The sequence below is a fragment of the Aquarana catesbeiana genome, linkage group LG07, assembly GCF_042186555.1.
Source record: "Aquarana catesbeiana isolate 2022-GZ linkage group LG07, ASM4218655v1, whole genome shotgun sequence".
Lineage (NCBI taxonomy): Eukaryota > Metazoa > Chordata > Amphibia > Anura > Ranidae > Aquarana > Aquarana catesbeiana.
This window is the reverse complement of record NC_133330.1, coordinates 74357688-74383292: the sequence shown is the minus strand read 5'-3', so window position 1 is coordinate 74383292 and position 25605 is coordinate 74357688. Positions and strand designations below refer to the sequence as shown.

At 42.5% G+C, this 25605-nt stretch overlaps 1 long non-coding RNA gene across 1 annotated transcript in view; it reads left to right on the top strand.

Moving 5' to 3' along the window:
- LOC141102430 (uncharacterized) overlaps positions 1–25039 on the top strand; it is an 80937-nt gene extending 55898 nt beyond the window's left edge. The window contains exons 2-3 of the long non-coding RNA XR_012235104.1: positions 21374–21462; positions 24495–25039. This is a non-coding gene — a long non-coding RNA (uncharacterized lncRNA). The remainder of the gene's footprint in view (positions 1–21373; positions 21463–24494) is intronic.
- Positions 25040–25605: the final 566 nt, after the last annotated feature.

The following is a 25605-nucleotide window of genomic DNA, read 5'->3' as shown; positions in this document are numbered from 1 at the left end:
TATTATTTTATTTTCCTGTATTATATTCCAAACTGATGCAATGCTTGTATCTTATTTTTATATGCAGTGTTACATCTATTTTTCTTTTAAAACGTCCCCTGATGAGCCCAGAGTGGCGAAACATGTCGGGACAATCACTCCAATGCTACTATAGAGTGATTACATTTCATCATCTGTTTTAAAATTTCTAGATGTATCCTTGAACATGTGCGCATAATTCATACTTGATTCTTAATCATGTTTTGTATGTGATAATAAAATCTTTAATTTCTACACACTAATAGTCAAGCATTGTATGACCTTCCCCTTCTTTCGTAGGCACCCTTAAAGTCCCGCCAAATAATTTCCCTCTCTCCTGACACTTTTTGCTACAGGTAAGCCCATAATAAGGCTTACCTGTAGCTACCCTGGATATCTCCTAAACCTAAACGGTTTAGGAGATATCCCCTGTATTTGCATGTGCCGACGTCATCAGCACATGCGCACAGAAGCAAACTGAAGCAACGGCACGTACATGCCGTTGCTTCAGTTAGACTGTGCCGTTACTGGCGGCTCACGCGCGCATGCGCAGGAGTGACGTCATCGCAGCTCCGGCCAATCACAGCACTGGAGCCCGCGATACCCAGAAGTAACTCCGGGAGTGATAACGCCGGCCGGAGCGGTGAACGAGGACCGCTGCGGGGGCTTCGATCTAAGGTAAGTAATACATAATGAGCTAGTATGCTATGCAAATTGGGTGAAATGTGCTGCGCTTTTGTGATCATATAAACTATAACAAATAATATGAGTACAAAAAACGTGAATAATAAATGATGTGTTCAAAAATACTCCAAGCAGTCCTCTATTATGACATGTGATGTCTATAAATAGAGGAACTTGGACGTGTGATGTCCAAAAAAAGTCAGTGACAAACTTCAATCATGTGTGATGATAATCCTCAACCACATGTGGATATGATATAGTGACAGTCTTTAACTTTAAATATATATGATGTAATAACAGTTGATAGTAGATCCACCACCAAAGACACCAGAAGCTGCTTACCAGAGGGATTTAACTAAAATCACCCCAGATGATAACTTCTAAGTCGAAACGCATGGGGAGGATATGCTGAGATCACTGTCTTCTTTTATACAAGCGCTTGATTTTACTGCTAAACACGTGAGTGTATTTCCTTTGCTTTTCATGTATTAAAATTTCCATACGGAGTTACACTATATGCCTTCCTCTTTCTCTTAATGGTGGGGCTGACTGCCTATATCTACTGAGTCCATCCATACCTTAACCTGTTCGGAGGTCCATCTGGAGGTCATATCTGAATAGAGCATCTGATCCCCTTGGTATATTATACCACAAAACTTGATTGACTCACTAGGTGTACACCTATTTGAGTCCAATCCCTCTGGTAAGCAGCTTCTGGTGTCTTTGGTGGTGGATCTACTAAATCAACTGTTATTACATCATACATATTTGAAGTTAAAGACTGTCACTATATCATATCCACACGTGGTTGAGGATTATCACCACACATGACTGAAGTTTGTCACTGACTTTTTTTTGGACATCACACGTCCAAGTTCCTCTATTTATAGACATCACATGTCATAATAGAGGACTGCTTGGAGTATTTTTGAACACGTCATTTATTATTCATGTTTTTTGTACTCATATTATTTGTTATGGTTTATATGATCACATAAGCACTGCACATTTCACCCAATTTGTCATTTTTGCAACTTTATCCACTGATGTGCTGGCTGATTTAGTTTTTACAATTTTTGTTTGATTTCTTTTATAGACAGTGCGGTATATATGTGTTTATAATTTATAGTATGCTATGCATACTAGCTCACTATGCCTTTGTCTTGCAGATTTTTTAAATTTTTTCACTAGGGTTTACAACCACTTTAACATGTCACCTTGACCTTGCTAACTTGCAAATGTTGTAAAAAAATATTTTTCACTCACATCTGAGTTATGATTTCTTTCTAGCAAGAAACCGAGATAGCAATTTTATACTGTACACACAACGTTGGTGCTGAAAGCCATCATTCCCATTAAACCTATTTTAGAGTTATATTGCACTTAAAAAGTGCTGTTCCTGACAGTGGACATTTTCGAGTTACCAACTGTTATCTAATACAACACAGACACTATTGTATCATTAATAACAATATAAACACCACTGCAGAGTAGCAAGTAAGAAGATACAGCAGAACTATGTCAGCTGTATATACTGGAGGGCCGTGAATATAAGTATCCATTCAGTGTGTCCACGAGTAAAATATCACATCCTTTAAAAGCTGTTTGCAGTCATTTTGCTGGAAAGTGCATATTTGCCCGTAGGCAATACTTGCTATTGAAGGGGCGTTAGTTAAAGATTGACTCTAGCTAGTGGAAATGTGCATATGCCAAAACATCATCTCCTCTCTTTCTAAAATAGACACACAGACACTGTCGTTTGTACATTTAGCTACATAAAATAATATTATTTTAAGCAAGAAGCTACAGGCCACAAGCATTTTACTGAAATAGCAACCACTGAAAATACTTAATAGTTTTTGCAGCCTTTAAGGATTAGACCTTCCTCCAATAAAATAACTTTTTTTAAACTTTGAATTTTGGAATTATAAGAAACTGTTGGATTTTTGTGGAGGCACTCATGTTGTATAGTTTTCTTTAAAGTCTCTTTGTCACTTAAAAAAAAAGCCTGTAAGAGAAGTTGACTGTAAATGGGTTCTTCGCTGTCTTCTAAAGTGACATCAAGAGCTGGAAAATTTAGCGTTCTGCACTTTTGAGTGTTTTGGAATTCTGCTACCCCTGGTGGGCACTGTTGTTCCCACGGAACTAATTTAAAATGACACTAAACAATATTGTTTCTTTCCAAAAATAATCTATTCACACCCAATATTTAATGGCCCTGTATCTATTTTTCACAAAATCATTTCTTACTTTGTTTTACTGCCTCCTTGTAACATCCTTTGTAAGCTTCCCAAATCTCTCCTTTTCCCCCTTGTGTCCCTTTGTTTGAAATGGGCAGTGCACATTAGTTGTGTTCATGTGCACTGCTCTATGCATACATAGAGGTTGGTTTACTAAAGGCAAATAGACTGTTGCCCTCTGCAAGTGCAGTTATTCCAGAGCTTAGTAAATGTGCAGAAGTTTTGCTGACTTCCATCATCCAATCGTGTGCAAGCAAAAATGGTGTTTTTTTTTATTTTCCTTGCACATGATTGGGTACTCTTTGCAAAGTGAAGCTTTACCTCATTTACTAAGCTCTGGAAAAACTGCACTTACAGAGGGAAACTTTGCAAAGTGCACAGTTTTTTGCCTTTAGTAAATCAACCCCTGAATGTCCATTGGTCCCCAGCCCATCTCTGCATTGACCAAGGGAAGGATGCTACATTCTTACATACAGTGGGACCATGGCAGAATAACGTAGTCCTCCCTTAAGCACAAAATCGAATTACATCAGCAAAAAAAATAGGAATTTAAAAATTTGGAGGCAGCTGGGAGCAATAGAAGGTACTTTTGTTTTTTTGTTTTCTTTGCTTCTGGCCTTTCTATAACTAAAAAAAGTTTTGACTTTAGATACACTTTTAAATATGTGTTAACTGAAAATACACTTTATGTTTTCTACTGGGAAAAAAAAGAAGCAATAGAAGTCAAAGATGCATGTACATAGCAAACACAGCTCCTAACTCTCCTTTATCTGTAGGGATAATCCTTCTTTTGGAAACAACTGCATCTGTCCTCATCCATACCTCTTTTTGGTTTGTCTTTTAAGCTTGTATAAAAAATTTACTATTGAATCACCAAAACTGTTCTACTGATTACATTTTTCATCTAACCTCTAAATGATTGCATTTGTTCCGGTAACAAAGGTAACCAGTGTAGCACTGTCCCTGTAGGGCTTGCTGAGTGTTCACTTCCTAGGCCTCTTTCTGTTTACCTGCAGCTGGTTGCTAATAGTTTCCACTTGGCTGCGGAGGATTCCCACTTGGGTGCTGAGGGTTCCCACTTGGTTGCTAGGGGTTCCTACTTGGCCCACCCTTCTCCCACTTGCTTGCTACTCATTGACCAGTCCAGGGTATTTGTGTTTTTGTATTTTATTTTGGAACTTGGATGGGAGAAGGGATTAGTGGGATACTTCAACTGGAACTATTCACAAAGGAAAAGGACAACTCTCATTTGACCTCACCGGATTATTAGCAGAAGCAGTCACACTGCTTTAACCATACAGCCACATTTATGGAGGAATTAAGTCTTCTTGCTCTCACTAGCAGCAGACTTGATGCACTACATTATCTTCAGGACACTCTCTAGCATCCCCTTTACTGACACCCATCCACTGACTCTTACAGCTGAAGGGAGTGGCCCTCACTCGAAAGGCCCCAAAGACACAGATCTGTACTCACAGTAGGCAGAATCCGATCTTTCCTGGTGTCTCCCTGCCAGTCAGCTCTGCAGGACCTCTGGGTTCAGCTTCTCTCTAGGCACCTGGGTCGACCACCCAGTGCTGCATGATCGCCTCCGCGGAGGAGAGGGCAGCTGCCCGCTCCCTCCTGGACTCTGTTTCCCGGCTCAGCTAACTCTGAGCACCTGTACTCTGGCTTTATATACAGTATTCCAACATGCAATGCAGGACTTTTCCACTGCCAATTGCCAGGGCTGTAACAAAGCCTGTGCACTCACTTGTCAGGTCCCCTCCCATTGTCCAATATGCCTCCCTATTGGACCAGTGAGGGACAGTCAGAACAAGCTGAGCTGCAACTGAGTACAATGAGCAGACCTAACTAATAGATCCTGCTCTCTGGTAGGCAGAGAGCACTCTAAGTTTTACACGACCACCTTCCTGTTAAGCAAAAACTATACTCTCTTCTAGCACCTTCCTAGGAGGGTGCTACACCAGTATAAAGGATCTAGCATTAAAAAAAAAAGAAAAAGAGAGGTGAAAAAAGCACTTGGGATTTTTAACCAATCATTTTTGCCATGTTCTTTATGGTCCACGTAACTGGGGTTGTGTCATTTGCTAACATAATTTGCGCCAAATGGTGTCCCTCTTTCTCTTTTCAGAACATTTGAAGTTTTGAATAGTGATGAGCTAAGGTACAGGTCAAACTCAGCTCTGACCTAAACCCGGGGGAAGCTACCACATGATAGCAACTGATGCCAGGAAATGTCCCCATAGATAGCCGCATTTTTGGTCAATGTCATTGGCCAAATATGGTTATGTGGCCTTATTAGGTCAATGATCAGCATTGGCATTGGCATCTCAGTCCTTGGTTACATGTAGCTGTGGGGTAGAGAAATTCCTGGCCACAGCTCATTGGGTTGGCAGCCTGCTAACATGTAACAGCTTTCTGCTAAGGTTTGGGCTGAATATAGTTTGGCTTGAACTTGCGGGAAGCCCTCACATGATAGCAGGTTACCAACTAAATCAGCTCTGGCCAGGGAATTCTCCACTCCTGGTTTTTAACCAGCTGGCTTCAGGGATTTCCCTCCCAGAGCTGCATATTTGGACAATGTCATTGGCCAGATATGTTCATGTGTCCATATTAGGTCAATGTGTCCACCAGCATCCCTGCCCGTTATTACATGTGACTGCAGGATGGAGAATTCCCTAGCCGGCAACCTGATATCATGTAATAGCTAAGGTTCAGACCCAGTTTGGCCAAAATCCTAGCAGATCATTTGTTATATATCAGGCACAATAGACAGCCCCAGTTCACTGTATAAAATCAGAATTGTAATTGCTCTCCAGTTAAATAAGGGACAAGGAACTGTCAAAGAAAGGACATCGTCTGACCTTTCCTCTGACACTACTTCTTCCATGGGCTGTGTGTTTGGAGGGGTACTGCTGTCACTACCTTATAGCACCTAAAAAGCCTATGTTTACACTGATAAATGCTTACCAGGCCACGATTCCAGCAAAACACATATATTTTCAGTGTATATAAGTTGATTTTTTTAGAAGACATGGAAAAAGAGGATTAAATAAACTGAGGCCTGTGGGAATACAGAGGAAACGCATTGAGACTGCTGTCTGTTATCTTGTCTTATCATGTACCACACAGTACTTTTATACTCCAGATACAGCAGTGTCACACATTTGTAAACACTAACACATTCCATCCATAATGTTCATGGTGACAGCAAAATTACTCATACAGCAATTCATAATGGTGATGAAATGAGAAAAGGCAGACAACGTCCACACTCCACACTCTGTTTTAATGCTGATATCTGAAGACAGGGTGTGTAGACCATCTGTCACAAATCACCAGTGTTCAGGGGGTGAAACAAGGGGTGCTTTATTGGCCAGCACCACTGATGGCATCCTCATTTAACATTTTGCTGGGGGGCCCGTGATTGCTAGTTACACCAATGGCCAATGCAACAAACGACCACCATGTGTCCCTTCCAAACATGTACTTCAGAAGTGTGTAATTATTGCTACAAACTAACACCGGACTTTACCCCCCATATTTCTGAACAGGATGTGAGCCGACACCATGGTAAATCACAGTATTGCTTGAAGTTTTATTGTAAAGTGGTGTAAACAGCACAGTAAGTCAAAGTGTTTCAGCTTAAAACAGCTTAATCATCAATCTCAGTATTGATTAAGGCTATTTTAAGCTAAAAGACATTGACTTTCTGTGAGGTTTACACCGCTTTACAATAAAACTTCAAGCAATACTGTGATTTACTGTGGTGCCGGCTTTTCTCCTGTGCTAGATGGGTTTGGCGGCTCTTAGCAATCCACACCTGAGCACCGGCAATTTCAGCCATGGAGGATACCAGGGAAAGTAGTAGCGCTGCACCTTTGCTGTTCTTAACAGGATGGTTTCCTAATGCTGGGCATACACAGAGCGAATTTCTGGTGAACCAATCAAAATTCACTTTATCGGTGGCCCCATCACAGCAGGCATCCTTCAATGAAAAAAATCGAAGGAACTGGGCGGAATGTTGTTGTTCGAACAGTAGCCTCATCCATACAGATGAGATCAGCACTGCGGATTGTGTCAATCCACCCTGTATACAATAGAGTGGATGGAGGAACCTGTAGGTTAAACAGAAAAAAAATCTATTATTGTATGGACAACTTAAATGCCAGGGAAACCTTCCAGAACAGTCACCAGTCTCCAATACTTGTGAAGGAAACTTTTCCCATTTCTTTACTAAAATATACTTTAAAATCCATTTGGAGGAGTACTTTGGAAACAGGAAATCATGCACAATATCTACTATGTCTATATTAATACACTGCTTACAGGAACGATATGATCCTCGGGAGGCTGTATTTGAAGGGAATTTATTAGGTTTCACAAGCTTTTTTCCCTCTCGTGTGGTTTTAAATTACCATGGAAGTCTTTGCAAAAGAAGGTCAACTGCAGGTTAAATGGACCTGTCAATGAATGCTGAATGATCTCAAAAGTGTTTCAAACTGGTGCCAAATCTATGCTCTAAACACAAGCCCAAAGTCTGTCAACAGGGTTTTTTACTTTGCCTTCCACCCTCTGATACCTACTTTTACTGCCCTCCTTTATTACTCTGCTCACCTAATCCAGTGGTCTCCAAATTGCGGCCTCGGGGCCAGATGTGGCTCTTTGTTTGACTTTATCCAGCCCTTGGGGCACTATTCCTCCCACTCACACCAACAATGGGGCATAATTTCTATCGTTGATACTAGGGTTGTCCCGATACCGATACTAGTATCGGTATCGGCACCGATACCGAGCATTTGCCCGAGTACTTGTACTCGGGCAAATGCTCCCGATGCTTCCGCCGATACCTGGAAGTCAGCTGTGATCGGCGGTGGGGGAGTTACAAGATTCTCCCCCAGCGGCTTTCAGCAGCTTTAGTGACATACAGCGGTGATCGCTCACCGCTGACTGTCACTGCATCCTCCTCCATGCCCCCTCCGTTCCTCTGTCCCCCTCCGCTGTCCCCCTCTGTTCCTCTCTCCTTCTCTGTGCCTCTCCGCTGTTCCCCTCCGTTCCTCTCTCCTTCTCTGTCCCCCTCCGCTGTCCCCTCCGTTCCTCTTTCATTATCTGTGCCTCTCCGCTGTCCCCTCCGTTCCTCTTTCATTATCTGTGCCTCTCCTGTCCCCTCCGATCTGCTGTGCCTCTCCGCTGTCCCCTCCGTTGTCCCCTCCGTTCCCCTCTCCTTCTCTCTCCCCCCGTTCCACCGTCCTCCTCCTCCTTCCTTTGTGAATAGACAGAGTCAGCTGACTCCTAGGGCACCATTCCTCCCACTGACACCAACAATGCGGCACTATGCTTCCCACTGACACTAATGATGGGGTACTATTCCTCCCACTGAAAACCGATGATAGGGTCCTGTTCCTCCAACTAATACCAATGATAGGGCACTATTCCTTCCACTAAAATCAACAATGGAGCACTATTCATCCCACTGATGCCAATGATGGGTCACTATTCCTCCCATAGACACCAATGACGGGGTACTATTCCTCCCACTGGACACCAGTGGTGGGGCACTAATCGTCCCACTGACATCAATGATTAGGCATTGTTTACACTCATTGACATCAGGGCATTTTCTACTCTCACTGGCCACAGTCCAGCCCCCCTCAAAGTCTGAAGGACAGTAAACTGGTCCTTTGTTTAAATAGTTTGGAGAACCCTGATCTAATCCATGTGTAAAGATGGCCATACACTGGTAGATTTTTGTACAAACATTCACATGAAAAATCTTGTCAGTACATTTGATATTGCCATCAGAGACCTGGTAAATGCTGCTCAAAAGTACTTTAAAATTTTGTTTGCTTTTAACACTTCGATTTTGGAATGAATGGAATTTTCAGAATAAAAACCACATTTGCTGCTAGAATTAAAGTTGTTTAAGAAAAAAAGGTCCATTGTTATCCTTTTATTTTTTTTTATCTCTACAGTCAGAAGCACTTGTCGATTTGACCCCACTGGCTGTTGGAAAATTAAACAAAGCTCCAAAGTCAAATTTTTTGAACAAAATTCTTCCTGTTTATGGCCAGCTTAAGCTTTATGTTGGTCAGTGACTGAGCTTACATTGGTTTAATGTCCTGCTTCTCCTCCCCTAGTTTCAGGCCTGGCAATTAGCAGCCCATTGCATACCAGTAGGATAGGCAGAAGGTCACATGTTCTTCCAATCCTGAAAGTATTTCTGAGAGCTCCGAAAACTAAATGGATCAGAGCATAGGGAAGGTTGGTAACAGTGGGTGGGGGAAAGACTTTAAAAAAAAACTGATACTTTTTCTTTTTTTTTTTTTTTCTCTTCCACTTCAGCCGACTCTTATAGCTTATGATCATCTTTCAGCTCATTGCTTTCCCTACTTTTGTCTCATCATAGTAGCTTAACATATGCTATAGTAAGAATATAACTATCCACAGTTTCCCAAGTCTCTCCTTCATTCAATCCCCAACCCAAATCCCCTCCAACCCACCCCTCAACCCCCACCCGTCCCTCCCCTCCCCCCCACCCTTTGTTATTTCGCCCTTAAGAACAGTTTATTTCACCGACTTACCTGAGTCTAAGAAACTCTTATCTCAACTCCTCTGCGTAGCTCCAAGATCTTTTGAACGCCCTCCAACAGGCCCATTTCGCTCTGAACCCTTTGTTGTTATCTTCAAAGTTTGTTCTTAAATTCTCTAGTCTGAAAGTTTCCTCCACTGCATTAATCCATTCCCATATTGGGGGGCTTTCCTCCTCTAGCCAATTCTTAGAGATAAGTTTTTTTAGCTGCGTTTAGCAGATGTGGAATCAGGGTGTCCCTATATTGCCTCACTTCTCCCTCTACTCCATGGAACAGCACCACCCACGGGTCCTCCCTAATTTTTTAGTGATTTCATTTATATACTGAATAATCTTTCTCCAGTAATTTCTGATTTTGGGACAGAACCACCAGATGTGTGCCATTGTCCCTCAGTCGGCACAACCTCGCCAACATTCTGCTAGTCTGTCCTTTTGAAATTTACTAATTCTACCGGGGGTAGTGTACCATCTTGCTAGACATTTGTAGTTCATCTCTGCAGTTTTAGAGCCATGTGTCATGGTCAGCATTTTTCCAATACTAGTTTTATCCCTCTATGTCCCCAGCTCGTGTTCCCACTTCTTTATGTATGGCGGTATCTCCACCTCATTCATCTTCAACATCAGGTTGTAAAGCTTAGAGATCGTCTTTTTAGAGTTGTTCGTACAACACATCCTTTCCAGGGGGGTTAACTCATCTCCGGACCTAATAGGGTGCGGAAGACTCTGTGTGAAGTGATACAGCTGGAGATACCACCACTCATCCATCCGCAAAAAATTGTTACTGTGTTTTAACTCCGAAAGTGAAAAAATGTTCCCTTTTTTTATTATATCTCTTAACTGTGTCGTGTCTTTTTTTATCCAATTTCCCCCTATACCCTTTACCCCTGGTGCAAAAAACTCATTGTCTTTTAACCCAATTAGTGGTGAATTGTAACTTCCGTTTAATTGTTTATACGTTTTATACCATATTTTTAAAACATTTCGTGTAAGTGCAGGTATATTTACCTCAATTGTTCTATAATGCGGTGGGTTCCATATTATTTTTCCTAATTGTGCCCCATTAAGTGTTTTTTCTATCTTGACCCATCTTTTTTCGTTCTTTTCTTTGGCCCATTCCACCACTCTCGTCAGGACAGTAGCTTTATAGTAACTATATATGTCTGTTACCGCTAAAAGGACTGCGAAAGAGATTCTCGGTTTTCTATACTTCCATATTGTGTTCATAATTGTTGTTTTTAGTTTTTTAAAATAATATAAAGGCAGAGCTATTGGCAACATCTGGAACTTATAGGAAATCTTTGGTACTAAAACCATCTTTATGAGATTTATCCGGCCAATCCAAGATAAAGGCCTCCTAGCTATTCTTTTCCACTCAGTTCTGATTTTGTCCAGTAATTCTAAAAAGTTTACTCTGTAGATTCTGTTCACAGTATTTGCAAGTTTAATCCCCAGGTACTTTATATCTCTCTTCCAGGCAAATTTAAACTCCGTTCTCAGTGTTAGTTCTTCTATCTTACTTATGTTTATATTGAGAATTTCTGACTTTGCAAGGTTTAATTTGAAATTAGATATCTCACCATATTGTTTTAGAGTATTCAGTAAATTAGGTAAGGAAATTTGTGGGTTAGTAACGTAAAACAATACGTCATCCGCATATGCTGCTAATTTATGCTCCTCTTCCCCAATCCTAAATCCACTTATATCGGGGTTCTTTTGAACCATAGCCAATAAGGGTTTAAGAGAGAGAACAAATAGGAGCAGGGATAGGGGGCATCCCTGCCTTGTCCCGTTTTTCATCTCAATGGGAGAGGATAGTACGCCGTTTATTCTGATGGTTGCTGTTGGATGGTGATATAGGGTTTTGATCCAATGGATCATTCTTGGACCAATTCCCATCACTTCCAGCATCTGTATCATGAACCTCCAGTCTACCCTGTCGAAGGCCTTTTCGGCGTCTATTAACAGGAGTAGACCCGGGGGCCCCCTTTCTTTTATCTTCTGGAGGAGAAGGAGTGTTCTTACCCCATTATCTCTGCCCTCCCTTCCAGGCGTAAAACCCACCTGGTCCGGGTGGACCAGGGAGGTCATTACTCCTTTAATTCGCCCTGCTATAACTTTGGCGTACAGTTTTGTATCCGCATTCAGCAGCGAAATATGCCTATAGCTGGAGCACCTCGTCACATCCTTCCCCTCCTTCCGGATGACTGTGATTATTGCAGACAGTGCTTCTCCCCCCATTTCATAGTCTACTCCAAGGCCATTCATATATTGACATAGCCTAGGGATAAGGATATCTTTAAACTTTTTATAATAAAACGTTGTAAACCCATCTGGGCCAGGACTCTTCCCTTTGGCTGAGTCTGCGAGAGCCCTGCTAATTTCCTCCTCTGTTATCGCGACTCTAAAACTATTCTCATACTCTGGGATTTTGGGTAGTTCTACTTTTTCTAGGAATTTTTTTATCTCTTTTTTTTTATCTCCTGTCAGACCCCTGTCATATGTTACCTCGTACAAGTCCTGATAGTAATTTTTAAATATTTCCGCTATGCTCTTAGTGGTATGAGCCATTTCCCCTCCTTTTGTTCAAATTTTGTCTATAAAATTTAGGGATTTTTTCTTTTGCAGAATCCAAGCTAATTTTCTGCTGGCCTTATTTCCCCACTGATACCTTTCCTTAGATATTCTATTAAAGACTCTTGTAGTTTCCTGATCTATGAGATCTTTCAGTTCTTCCCTTTTCCTAACTAACTTAAGATATATTTCTGTATGGTTACCCTGATATTTCTTATGCTCCTGTTCTATTCTGAAAATCTCTTCCGTTAGTTTTTTGATTTTCTCAGATCTCTCTTTTTTTTCCTTGATCCTGTTTTTATCAGAATCCCCCTTATGTAGGCCTTATGTGCCTCCCACAGGTAGGACCCCGCCACCTCTCCTGTATCATTACTTTCAAAATATTGTTCTAATTTCTTTTTTACCACTTCTGATGTCTCCTCATCTTGAATAAGCTGCTCGTTTAGGCGCCAGGAGTGTAACTGTCTAAAAATACCCGGGACCACCATTTTCATTTTTACCGTGGAATGGTCTGATAGTGTTGACATCTCTATGTCGGCATGTTTCACCCACTCAATCAATCTATCTATGCTCAACAAAGATATAATCTATAAGTAAGTATGTCCCGTGTGCAGGAGAGAAAAACGAGAAATCTTGTTTTTTAGGGTTAAGAGTCCTCCATATGTCTACTAATTGACACATACAAATTTATGTTTTACCCTTTCCAGTTGTACGTTATTTGTCTCCTGCACACAGGACGCACTATCCCGACTTAGGTCCATACAAAAGTTCATGTCACCCATCAGGATCACATACCCACTCTTGAAGTCAATTAACTTGCCCAAGATGTCCATTAGATATTTAATCGGGTTCTTATTCGGGGCATATATGTTTGCCAATGTACACTCCATTCTGCCGAGCTTGCCTTTCAAGAAGAGGAATCTTCCCTCAGGGTCTGTCAGCCTATCTTCTAGTTCAAATTTAACCTATCTCGAGAACCCTATCGCCACTCCCCTAGCTCTCTTTGTGATGGTGTCCCCATAATACCATGTTGGGAAATGGCGCGAGTTCAATTTCACATTGGACTCGTGGGATAGATGAGTCTCTTGTAAAAAGACCACCCCTGCCCCGTGTCTTCTGAGTTCTTCTGAGATCTTATATCTTTTAATAGAGGAATTTAGACCCCTTACGTTGTAGGTCATGAAGGTTAGTGGGGTCCCTTCTTCTAACTTAGATTTCGTTAGATGCCTCCTGCTTGGGTTTCGGTAGGGTAGTCATATTTCTTAGCGAAACAACAGAGGATCCCCCCTTACCACCCTCCCCCCCACTCTCCCCCCTCTCCCCTCTCCCCTCCCCCCCAGGCCCCATACCGGCCCTGGTTTCACCATCAGGTCTCTTCTGGTGACCATCAAATCCTGGGGTGAAGCTCTGTTCGCGGCCCCCGTTGTCCATTTTCTCCCCCCGTTTGGGGGACAGGACCAAGCCCACTGGAGAAGAGTACACCCACCACCCCGGTGTCCCTTATCCTACCCGGACTCCCCAAGCCGTCTTTGGGGTCCTCCCCTGTCCCACCCCCCCCGCTCCCGCAGACTTATACACACTTTCAAGCTCTCTGCCAGTGACCGCCCCCCCCCACTCCTGCCCATTCCTGTCCACTCAGAATGTTTGGTATTGGAATCTCCAGTTTTTTACAAAATTCATTGAGCTCTTCTATAAATTTCAGTCGTATTGTCCTTCCCTCTTTCTGGACTACTAGTGAGGCTGGAAACCCCCAGTTGTATTTAAGATTAGCAACCCTCAGCTGTTCTAGTAAAAGTTTAAGCTGTCGCCTCCGCGCTAAAGTTCCCGCTGACAAATCAGTAAACACCTGAAGGTTTGTTCCATCATACTGTGGGGGGGGGGGGGGGGCACTCTTCTCAGGTTGCTCCAAATTTTAGCTTTATCTTCATATTTATGGAATTTTATTATAACGTCTCGGGGTGTCTCTTCCTTCAGCCCCGGGGGCTTCCTTACTCTATGCACTCGGTCTATGTTTAATTCATGTTCTTCACTTCTACCCAGTACTGGATTAAATATTTTTCTCATTTTTATGGCCAAGTCTTCCCCCTGCTGTTCTGGTAGAGCTCGTATTCTGAGGTTTTGACGTCTGTTATGATTCTCTTGGTCCTCTAACCTGTACAGGAGATCTCTCTGGGCCTGTTGTAGTTTCTTTACTTGTACCTTTAACTCCCCAATTTCCTGGGCTTGCTGTCCTGTTTTTTCCTCAGCCTCTTCCACTCTCTTCAACAAATGGCCCATGTCTCCTCTTACATTCGTAATCTCCCATTTAATAGAGCTCTCCAATTTAGAAAACATTTCTATCATTTCCAATTTAGTAGGCATTTGGGCCATGCTGTCCTATCTTGAGAAGTGGTTGGGTTAAGTGCCATTCTAGTTTTAAGTTTTAATGCCTTCCCTGGATTTGTCTTCCTGGGCTCCCTTAGTTTTAGTCCCCTCTTTCTTTTTCACTTTTATTGTCTCCTGTTTCTTCTCCTCTCCTAAACTTTGGGGGCTTTTCCCTTTTAAATACTTCTGAAATGAGCTTGTATTTAAGCTTTCTCTGGGGGTCTTAGGCTCGGTTGTTCTCTGCGTTCTCCCTCTCATTCTTCTTATTTCGGTTCCCTTATATAGAGGTATCCTAGGTGAGCTTTTAACAATGGACTATCTTGTCATTGCCACGGGCCCTGTGTTATAAAAGAGGCCTCCTTCACGCCAAGTGACAGCCCCTTATTTGGTGAATTTTCTTATCCTGTCTCCAATATGGGGTACACATGGGGCGACGGCCGTCCAACCCGGTCCCCCTGCGCCTATGTATTGGCTAGTCAGGCAGTAACAAATAGGCTCATTTGCTTCCCTCCCCCACTAAAGTGCAGTCCAGTTCCCCGGTATATACTGGTCAGGGTTACTAGTTACAAATTTAACATTTTTAACTATTGTCACCTATTAACTTGTAGGCTTACCCGACCAAACAGTATACCATGTGTTTTCAAAGCTGCACCTCACCAATGGAAACCATACAGTTCAGATATTTATTACCTGAAAGGTGTTTTCTTTCTTCCTAACACGATTTTCCAGCCATTATTACCTGAACCTTGTTTGTATATGGCTTCCCTCTTCCAGTCTGCGCTCCTCTACCTATTAATTGTTAGGTGAGCGGCATGCTGGCCGACTTGAATCCTTGTATACCATCGGGCTTGTGAGTGGCGAAGCAGGGGGGCACCGACCGGTTTAGCAAATGGGGAGAGATGAGGGGGGTGGGACAGAAGAGAGGATGCGGAATCAGCAGCAGCAGGCAGCGGCTCCGGAGAGATCGCCTAGTGCTCCGCCCGCCTGCCTGCCCATCCAATTCAACAGCTTCCGATCCTCCTTCCTCTGTGCCAGGGGCTGTGCCGCGGTGCTACCAACGGCTGTCGCTGCCACACAGGCGCCCCATCCTGCCTTCCTCCGCCGCGGCTCCTCCGACTCTCGCTCCTCTCCGATCTCGGCTGGTCACGGGACTCTCCTCCATGGGCTCGTACAGGTGCCGCTACAGGCCCCTCCCCCCGAACGTGCACGCTACTCACGTCCACATCCTCCGGGAAAACCTGGATGCCCCTGATACTTTTTCTTAAATGGGCAAAATGGCAGGTTCTCTTTACCATTAAACTCTGAGACTTTCTTGACAAAAAAAATTTCATGGCTTCATGCGGCACCAAAAAGTCTTTTAGTGGGTTCTTCATCTTAAAAATCATATTTTGCCTGCTTTTTGATAGTGCTGTTTATAGGATAGTGGGCAAAACCTTGAATAACCTAATCTGGAATAACACAGCACACATTTGCTTTGTAAAACAAAATTTAAAAAAAATGTATTGGTTTATAAAACGACAGGTGATCTTTACTCGAGCCATTTTCTAAAGTTATTTATGTTACTGTTCAAGTTTTCATGCATATCTCAGGAACTCCCAAAATACAAAGTATCACATTGCTGGAGACACGCTATGTTTGTGTTATCTCGACTATGCTTTTAAGCTGTGTATAGCCTGTCAAATTTGCTGTCACTATGAACTGATACCAATGACAAGTCCTGACCTATTACATGAACATTGCCTGCTAACCACTACTGGTGTAATGCAAGGTTGAAAAGGTTTATTGTCCCCAAAGATTGATGAGATTTGCATGGCAGGGGTTGTACAAATAACTGATGGATATTAAAATTTAGAATTTGCAGAAAATTATTATTTTTACAAAAATGTGTCAATTTAATAAGATATTTCTCACACGCAGCATGGGCATACTTAGAATTACACCCCAAAATATATTCTGCTATATACAAGTGCAAACTACAAGTGCACTTGAAATTGCACTGAAAGTGCACTTGGAAGTGCAGTCACTGTAGATCTGATGGGGACATGCAAGGAAAATGAAAAACAGCATTTTAGCTTGCACATGATTGGATGATAAAATCAGCAGAGCTTCACCTCATTTCAGATCTACCCCTCAGATTTACAGCGACTGCACTTCCAAGTGCACTTTCAGTGCAATTTCAAGTGCACTTTGCACCTGTAGTTTGCACTTGTAGTGCAAAGTGGATTTGCCTTTTCGTAAATAACCCCCAGAGTCATCAAACAGGCAAAGCATATGCCCAGGCAGCAGGTAGAATTGTGATCAATAAAAAGACCAGGGTTAGCACAGGCAGCAGGCAGAGACAACACTGCACTGATGTGGCGGTGATTAGGGATACTGTAACTATTGTGCAGTGATTAGGGACACTGTAACTGGTGTGGTGGTGATTAGGGAGTGGGACACTGTAACTGGTGTGGTGGGGATTAGGGTGCAATATGACTGGTGTGGTAGTGATCAGGGAAAATATGACTAATGTGGCAATGATTAGGACCACTGTACCTAGTGTGACGGTGATCAGGGACAATGTAACTGGTGTGGCAGTGATTAGGGACAATATGACTGGCACAACAGTGATTACGGAACCTGTAAATGGGTGATGGTGATCAGGAACATGACTGCTACGGCAGTGATTAGGGACTCTGTGAGGGGGTGGTGGTGATTAGGGATACTGACTTGTGCGGTGGTGATTAGAGATACTGACTGGCAGCACTGGTCTGCTGACATTATACTGCTGTGAGGGTGATCAGAGATAATGGCTGGTGGCACTGACATACAGTGATATTAGAGCAGCCAGCCATTGTACATACAGTGATACAATGTCACCTTAGCGACATTGCATTTGCACTGTATTTTATTAAATAATTTTTATTGATGCATTTATTATTTTACAATTTGTTTTTACTTACTGTCAGCAGAGCAGTGCGGTGTCACCGTAGTGACACTCTACTACTCTGGGAGGGAGGGTGGGGGGGGGGGGATAAGGGATGTTTTTTTACACTCTGATTGCTTATTACAGTGATGATCACTGTAATAAGTGTATCAAGGTCCCAGGCCTCCTTTGGTCTAATAAGGACCTCCAGGGCCAGAGATAGCTAGACATCCTTCTGTATGTAGTGGGTTGTGAGGCATGGTGGGTGCAGAGTTATTAAAGTTATTGGGTGCCAGAGACTTCGTGAATGCAAAATAAAGTTTATTTCCTTTAACAATCCTTTTTGGGGGAGAGAGGGTTAGGGCTAGGACACCCTTAGTTAGTTGCAAGATCAATTGGCAGACTCTGAGACTTCAATAGGAGGCCAGCTGTGCAGGGAAAGGCATCCAGCAAGACTCCACATCTACATGTGCAGGTAAGCTGTCTCCTATGGCAACAGTCTTTAACAGTTCCTAACACAAACGTAACAGTTCCTTTCTCTTTCACTGCAATTATTCTTTGTAGTTCTTCAGCCCACTGAGCTCCCGGTCTCTCACTAGACCCTCTGATTCACTGTCACTGAATCCCTTGAGCTCCTTCAATCTTCACATGGTATCTTCCTCAAGAGTCACCCCGCTTCTCTGCTGGGTCCCTAGCTTGGCCCTCAAGATACCTCTCAAGTTTCACCCACGCTGGCCTGCTCGGTCCCTAGCTTAAAACACAAGGCTGCTCTGCAAGCGTCACTTCCGCTGGCTGGGTCCCTGGCTTGATTCCCACTGAAGTGTCCTGATTCTTCACCATCCCCGTCTGGTGAGAATGGTACTTGCGTCAGTTACTCACTGTGGTCCCTGGTAATAAGGTGGATGGTCCCTTACTGGCAACAGTTTCCCCTCTACCTATGACCACGATAGGTTCTCTGGCTGGCAGAACCATCACTTCTGGTTGCTTCTGGATAGGCTCTCAGACAGCCTAGCAGCCAGATGTGCCCAGGATAGGCCCCATCTCCGGCCTAGCAACCCGGGCAATACAACACACGTCCACCCAGACAGCCGTCCAGGTGGCACAGAACACCGATCACCTGACTCAACCCGAATATATAGACTCTCCCAGCAGGCCAAGGGATCCAAGAAAACCCCTGGCTGAGATACCCCATATATCCATAACCTGACCTTGCATTGCCCTTCTCATATCTAGTACCACCAAGTACCCGGCCACCTAGTGGTAGAAGAGAAAAGTGCAATAAGGCCATACTTAGGTAGAAATCAATAGATCTTTATCAATCAACCAGGATAACTACTCAAGTGCATTTGTGAGGAGCAATCCTGCCTAAACTCCAGGGTGCTACATCAGCAATCCGTAACACTCTTCAAAGGTTTCATTCATGAAACCTTGCTTACTACTGTAATGCTGTTATTGATCACAGCTATCACATAGTACAGGGTCGCTGTGATTGGCCCTGGTTCCATGTGATCGCTGTGAACAATCACACAGTAGTAAGCAAGGCATCATGAATGACAGCCTTGCTTACTACTGTGACTGTGATCGCTGTGATTGGCCACAGCAGTCACATGGTGCTAGGGCTGCTCTCAGTGGCGTGGTACTACAATTGGTTGTCCGGTGGACACAGCGGTAACAGATTGCACTGCTGCATGCCCCAGGAAGTGCACGTGGTGTGTGCTTCTGGGAGGATATGCTGTTACATCCACCAAGAACAGCAGAATACAAGCAAGAAGTTAAAAATGCAGGTAGAAGTACAGAAAAAAAAAATAGTTATTTACTTGCAGTGTTTTTCTTTTACAAAAATTATTTATTATTAATTTGCAATGCATTTGAAATTGCTAGAAAATGTGATTACTTCAGCGAGAGTCAATTCACAAGCTCAGCCCCTCCATCCGTGCACATCATAGCCCTCTGCTATGTCTAAGTCTAATTAATTTTGTGCAGATATTCTTCTGCTTCTCCGCTCCTCCCCTCAACTACATACAAACTACATACATAGCTTATGGGGGAGGGATGAAGGGGAATACTAAAGAGTGTCATTTGAGTGACAGCTATAAGTCCGCTTGGGCTGACATCACATCCAAGATGGCGGAACCTAGCAGCTTTTGAATGTCCACACAAGGTATGCATTTACAAATAAAAAGCATGCATAAAAAAAACATTGAATGCACATATAATCTTATGGGACGGTTTTGTGTTAAAACAAATGGTCTGGTGACACGGTCTTTTTTTTTCTGATGACAGGAAAACTAAAATTGCTTTGGGTCCATTTTATTGTACTTGTTTTATTAAACTCATGTCATAAAACAAAACAACCAATAAATGGTGTATTACATGCTGTGCATACTCACTAGGAGATTTGTTTTATGTATTCTGAAAAAAAACAAAAAACTGGTTGATCCTGCTGTTCTCTATCACTATCATTCCCCAATGCAGTTAGGGATTTTGCAGAGCAGCATTGACAGCTCTGCACATGCTCCGTTTTCAGTGAGTTTCTATGCTGAGCATTTCCTCCAATCACATTTGAGCAGCCCGTGTGACTATAGAATCACACATGTGGGTGTATTCACAGTGGTAAATGACAGCCCACTCTCTCCCTCCTCTTCCATGCCCACAAACCAGCTAAACACAATGAAGGTGGGATATTAATGTAAATTAATGGTGGCTTCATCTCCCTCTTATTCTAAGACACAGGCTGGAGGGGTGTGATACAGCCTGTGACTGGCAGAAATCTGTGCACACCATGTTATTGCCAAAAGAGAAATTAAATTTGATTTCAATTATATATTTGTATGCCAATTTAAAACAGTTTATTGATATTAATTGTGTAGGTTTTATTCTGTATTCCAAAGGCTATTTTTTTTTATTTTGAACATGTGACCAGCAGCAGAAGACTAGAAGCTCCTCCTGCTTAAAGAGGAGCTCCATTCTGGGCAAAAAAAATAAATAAAAGTCACCAGCTACAAATACTGTAGCTTCTGGCTTTTAATATAAGGACACTGTCCCTGTCCAGGGATTCAGCGATGTCAGCACCCCAAGCTAATTTGTCAACTGGCTTTAAGTTCAGGCGCTGGCATCTTCACTAAGGGAAACCGGCAGTGGCGCCTACTGTGCATGCGTGAGTCCTGCTGTGCTTTCTGAATGGTCCCGCCATCTTCTGGGACCTGTATGGGTCCCAGAAAGGCAGCAGGGGGAAGGAAGAGGGGCCAGAAATACTCAGAGATCGCTGCAGCGATCTTACCCAGAAGTGGGAGCGGGTACCTGTCAAAACCAGGTACCCGATCCCCCCTCCGTCCCAAAAAGTGCCAAATGTGACAGTGGATGCGAACAAGTGGAGCTTCCCCTTTTGGGTGGAGCTCCGCTTTAAGTTTCCCTGCAGACAGGCTGGGAAATAGCTGGGTCATGTGACAGTTGTATTTTTATTAGGAAAGAAGGTACTTAGATGTTTTTTTCTAATCAAAATAATTATAGAGCCAACATTGATTTACAGAAATATTAGGGACAGTCTAAATGAAACAGTGTGTGTTTGGTATCACTTTAAGTTTATACATTTTGCTACTGTTGTTTTATATCTTCTCAATCTTTACAAATTATATATATAACAAAACCCTTTTTATCTATTTATTTATCACGATTTATCTTTATATATATGTTCAGGAGGCAGCAGGATCAGAGAATGGGCAGGTGTGAACATAGCCTTGCAGTTTGTCCCAACCTTTGTCACTGTAGCTTTTGGTGGATATCTTGGCATGTATGCATGTGATTATGATTAAAGAATTAAATAAATAAAGGAATGTTGAATATAAAAGAATTTAATATATAGCATATTGTGTTCAAATCGAATAGTGTTATCATCATACAGTTTTATTTTTATGTAGTAGTGGTCCTTTTACCTGGAAATGTCCGAATGCTGACAGTTATTTTATATCTTATAGAGTATAATCTTATGTTCTTTCCTAGATCTGAGGACACACTCCAAGATCAGAACTTGTAACAAGCATTTTTCCTTGTGGAGGGTGTGAAAAGCCACACACTGATATACAGCCCAGGTAAAGTCTATGAAGAAATGGCTTCAGCTTGCCTCCTCCTGGAAGCCATGCCCCTCTAATGCATTTCACCTGCCCATGGACTTATTCATAGACTAATCCCATGGACAGGTAAAATGCATCATAGCGGTGTGGTCCTCACTTACTCTCCCAATGACACAACAGGGAGCAAGATAAAAACTCTGCAAAGTGGGGAAAACCCCCTCTTTGACAGTTGTCATGGGATTACTTCCTTTTAACCTCCCTGGCGGTATGATTATTTCGGATTTTAGGTGCTGAAAGCAGTACAATTATTTTGCATGGAAATTTGGCGTTTTATATTGTAGGCCTGTAATTCTTAACAATAACACACTTAAATCTGTCCAAACAAGAGTCTAGTAGATATCCCGGGTATGATGAAGTTTGAAACACAAAAACATAAATTATAATATAATAAATAAATATAAATAATTAAAAAAAATAATAATATAATAAAATTATTTTTTCCCTACGATTCACTGTCGCTCAATTCTGCAAGTGTTCTAATTTACTATCGCTGTTTTCTAGCTGATCTAAAGCCACTTTTGACATAAAGGGACACTTTTTGGTTGCTATGGACAATCTCCAATTTCCAGGCAGAAAGAACAGTATATATCATATAAAACTGCATGCAGGGCATGGGCCAAAGCACTGGGGACAAAAGGGATGTGAAATAATTTCATACAGTACTGTAATCTGTAAGATTACAGTACTGTATGTGTTATGATTTTTACATTTTTTTAATTTGCCGCCAGGCTCCGCCCCCGTGCGTTGCGCCGCTCGCAGGGAACGGAGCCTGGCACGGAGAGGCTTCGGAGAAGACAGAGCCCACGGACACTGCGGGGGACATCGCAGGATCCTGGGGACAAGGTAAGTAATGCCGCACCAGGATCCTGCAATGTAATCCCCAGTGTGCCTCTGGGTTACCGCTAATGGTACTGAAATTTAACCCCGAGCCTCATTCGGGATTACCCGTCAGGGAGGCTACAAACTTTGTTTTTTGTGGGTAGAGATCGTGTTGGACTGACTCAATCAGTTACTGTTTGTAGATAGGAGGTCAAAGGGGCAGATAGGAAGGGTTTCCTTTCAAAGATTAGTGCCGACTTTTTTGGGAGGCTGGTGGGCCCTGTTGGGGGCCTGGGCTACTAGCTCGAGGTGCGGCCTGATAGTTGCTTCCTTATGTGAGTGGGTGTAAAGGAGCGCCTGGTGTACAGTAGAAGTAAATATAAAAATGTTTTATTGAGAGTACAGATGATAAGATAAAGCAAACGCCTTTCGGAGGACAAAAGACTCCCCCTTCCTTAGGGCTGTTCAGAAGATAAAAAGATAAACAAAAACATATGTATAGAAGAATATACAGTGCTCAAAACAATTAAAGGAACAATTTAAAAGATATCAGATCTCTATGGGGAAAAATATCATGCTGGTTATCTATACCAATATGGACTGGGTAATGTGTTAGAAACTAAAGGATGCCACGTTGTTTGATTGAAATGAAAGCTATCAACCTACAGAGGGCTCAATTCAAAGACACCCCAAAAATCAACGAGAAAAAATGATGCAGCAGGCTAGTCCATTTTGCTGAAATTTCATTGCAGCAACTCAAAATGGTACTCAGTAGTTTGTATGAACCCCATGTGCTTGTATGCATGCCTGACAACATAGGGGCATGCTCCTAATGAGATGACGGATTGTGTCCTGGGGTATTTCCTCCCAGATCTGGACCAGGGCATCACTGAGCTCCTGAACAGACTGAGGTGCTATCTGGAGGCGTTGGATGGATAAAACATAATGTCCCAGAGGTGTTCTATTGGATTTAGGTCAAGCCAGTGTTGGGGCCATTCAATGGTATCAATTCCTTCATCCTCAGGAAACCGGCTGCATACTCTCGCCACATGAGGCCATGCATTGTCATGCACCATGAGGAACCCAGGACCCACTGCACTGTACCAGCACAGGGTCTGACAATGGGTCCAAGGATTTTACACCGATACCTAATGGCAGTCAGGGTGCCATTGTCTAGCCTGTAAAGGTCTGTGCATGCCTCCATGGATATGCTTTCCCAGACCATCACTGACCCACCACCATACCGGTCATGCTGAACAATGTTACAGGCAGCATAACGTTCTCCATGGCTTCTCCAGACCCTTCATGTCTGTCACATGTGCTCAGGATGAACCTGCTCTCATCTGTGAAAAGCACAAGGTGCCAGTGGTGGACCTGCAGAAAAACCTTCCAGAAAATAGGTTTCAGAGTGTCCGAGTTGGTATGTGGAGAAGCCGATGACTGTAGCCCGCTAGGGAGACCGCACGTTAAAAAGTTTGGATTTTCCTTTGTTTCAGTTCTGGTGAAGAGGGTTTACACTTTACAGGACAAATAGAGAGGGTGAATATCTCCAATAGGGACACAGACTGCAGCAAAAACCTGACAGAGTTTCCAATCCCTCACCACACTATCCAAAACTTTAAAAAAAGTTTTGGTTTTAGATACACTTTAATGTTTTTCGTTTTTGCTATTGTAAAAGCCTGTTTTTTTTTTATAAAGCTCAATAGCTCAAACTGAAATCTACACACACCAGTGAATGAGTGACTCATTCCTACTGGACTGGCCCATCCAAAATTTCAATGATAGTGAAAGCACAGCACATGAATTTCCCTTTTAGGCATTCCGGCCTAAAAGGGAAATTCATGTGCTGTGCTTTTACTATCCCATTATGCTCTTGGAATCCTTTATCATGTATTATATGTTTATTTTAAAAAACAAAGTTTGTATACACCGCAGAAAACACTGATTTAAAGCATTAGTTTTAAAATGTATTAGCTTAAAAAATAGTAAAATAATACGGAGAGAAATTTTTCCTTTAAATCTTCCTTCATTTTTAAAATTGATTCAGCTCGCAGATTAACTTGCATTCAGATTTCATAGCTATATTTAAGCACCATACAGAACCAATCAGAATTTCTACAGGAAGTTTATGAAAGCTGAATTTATAAACACACAACTCTCTCTTTCTACAGATATTAATGGACCAAGTCGCACACACAGACTCTTGCTCCACTGAAATGCCAGGATGACATCTGGAAAACAGATGCTTGGCCATGACTGGTCCATCATTGCAAACGTCTTCATAGAAAGGCCTTGGAAGCTCCCAGCATGCTTTGCATATTCCCAGCATGCACAGGAAACTACCAGCGTTCATGACTCTTGGCAATGACAAGATCACCACTACATTTACTAACACATCAACTTGATGCTCTGTTAAAACACATTTTATCAAAGAGTTCTGCGATATCTCAGTCATTCCCAGTCTGCTCCTAGGAATTCCTTTTTTTTTTTCTAAGCTTTCGTGAAGCTGCGGAAAGATAACTGAGATGCCCTATAGAAAAAAAAAATAAAATGAATGAACGTCTCATTAGAAATGATTGTATTGAAGCCAGTGTAATAATTTATCAATGGGGGATTGTTTATGGAAACGAAGGCATTACAGGTTGTAATGTAAATAGTAAGTAGCCAGTCACATTATATCATTTTGAAGGGCAAAATGTGTTGTTGTGTATCAGTGATGTGCAAAAAGTGAGAGTATGAAGTCTGTATCATTTCTGTAATAATAATGTGAGACTGTATAGTCAGATGACAAGAGGCTACAGTCCCGCACAGAACCTTAAACAAAAGCTTACTGAATCTGGTTCTGGGTGATTAAAATTAATATGATTCAGGTTAATGCTTACCACTCCAGTAGCACTTACAATACTTACCTCCCTTAACCCCCCCCCCCTCACCACCACTCTATTAACCTGCTGGGAGTGAAAAGAGGAAGCTCTGTGTATTAAAGCAGAAAAAAAGTGGTCAGCTGCACATCTAAAATCACCTTTATTGTTCATACTGATTAAAATCACATCTCCACAATTCAGCAGGGAAAAAGCAGAAGCAAACAACTAACGCGTTTCGTGATTTGCTATGTCAGCTGTAATTAACCCCCCTGGCGGTATTCCCGAGTCTGGCTCGGGTTGGATTTTTCATACCAAAAGCGGTAACCCCGAGCCAGACTCGGGCTTGCATCGCAGGATCCAGGAAGAGCATACTTACCTTGTCCCCTGGTTCCTGCGATGTCTCCCCGCTGTGATCGGC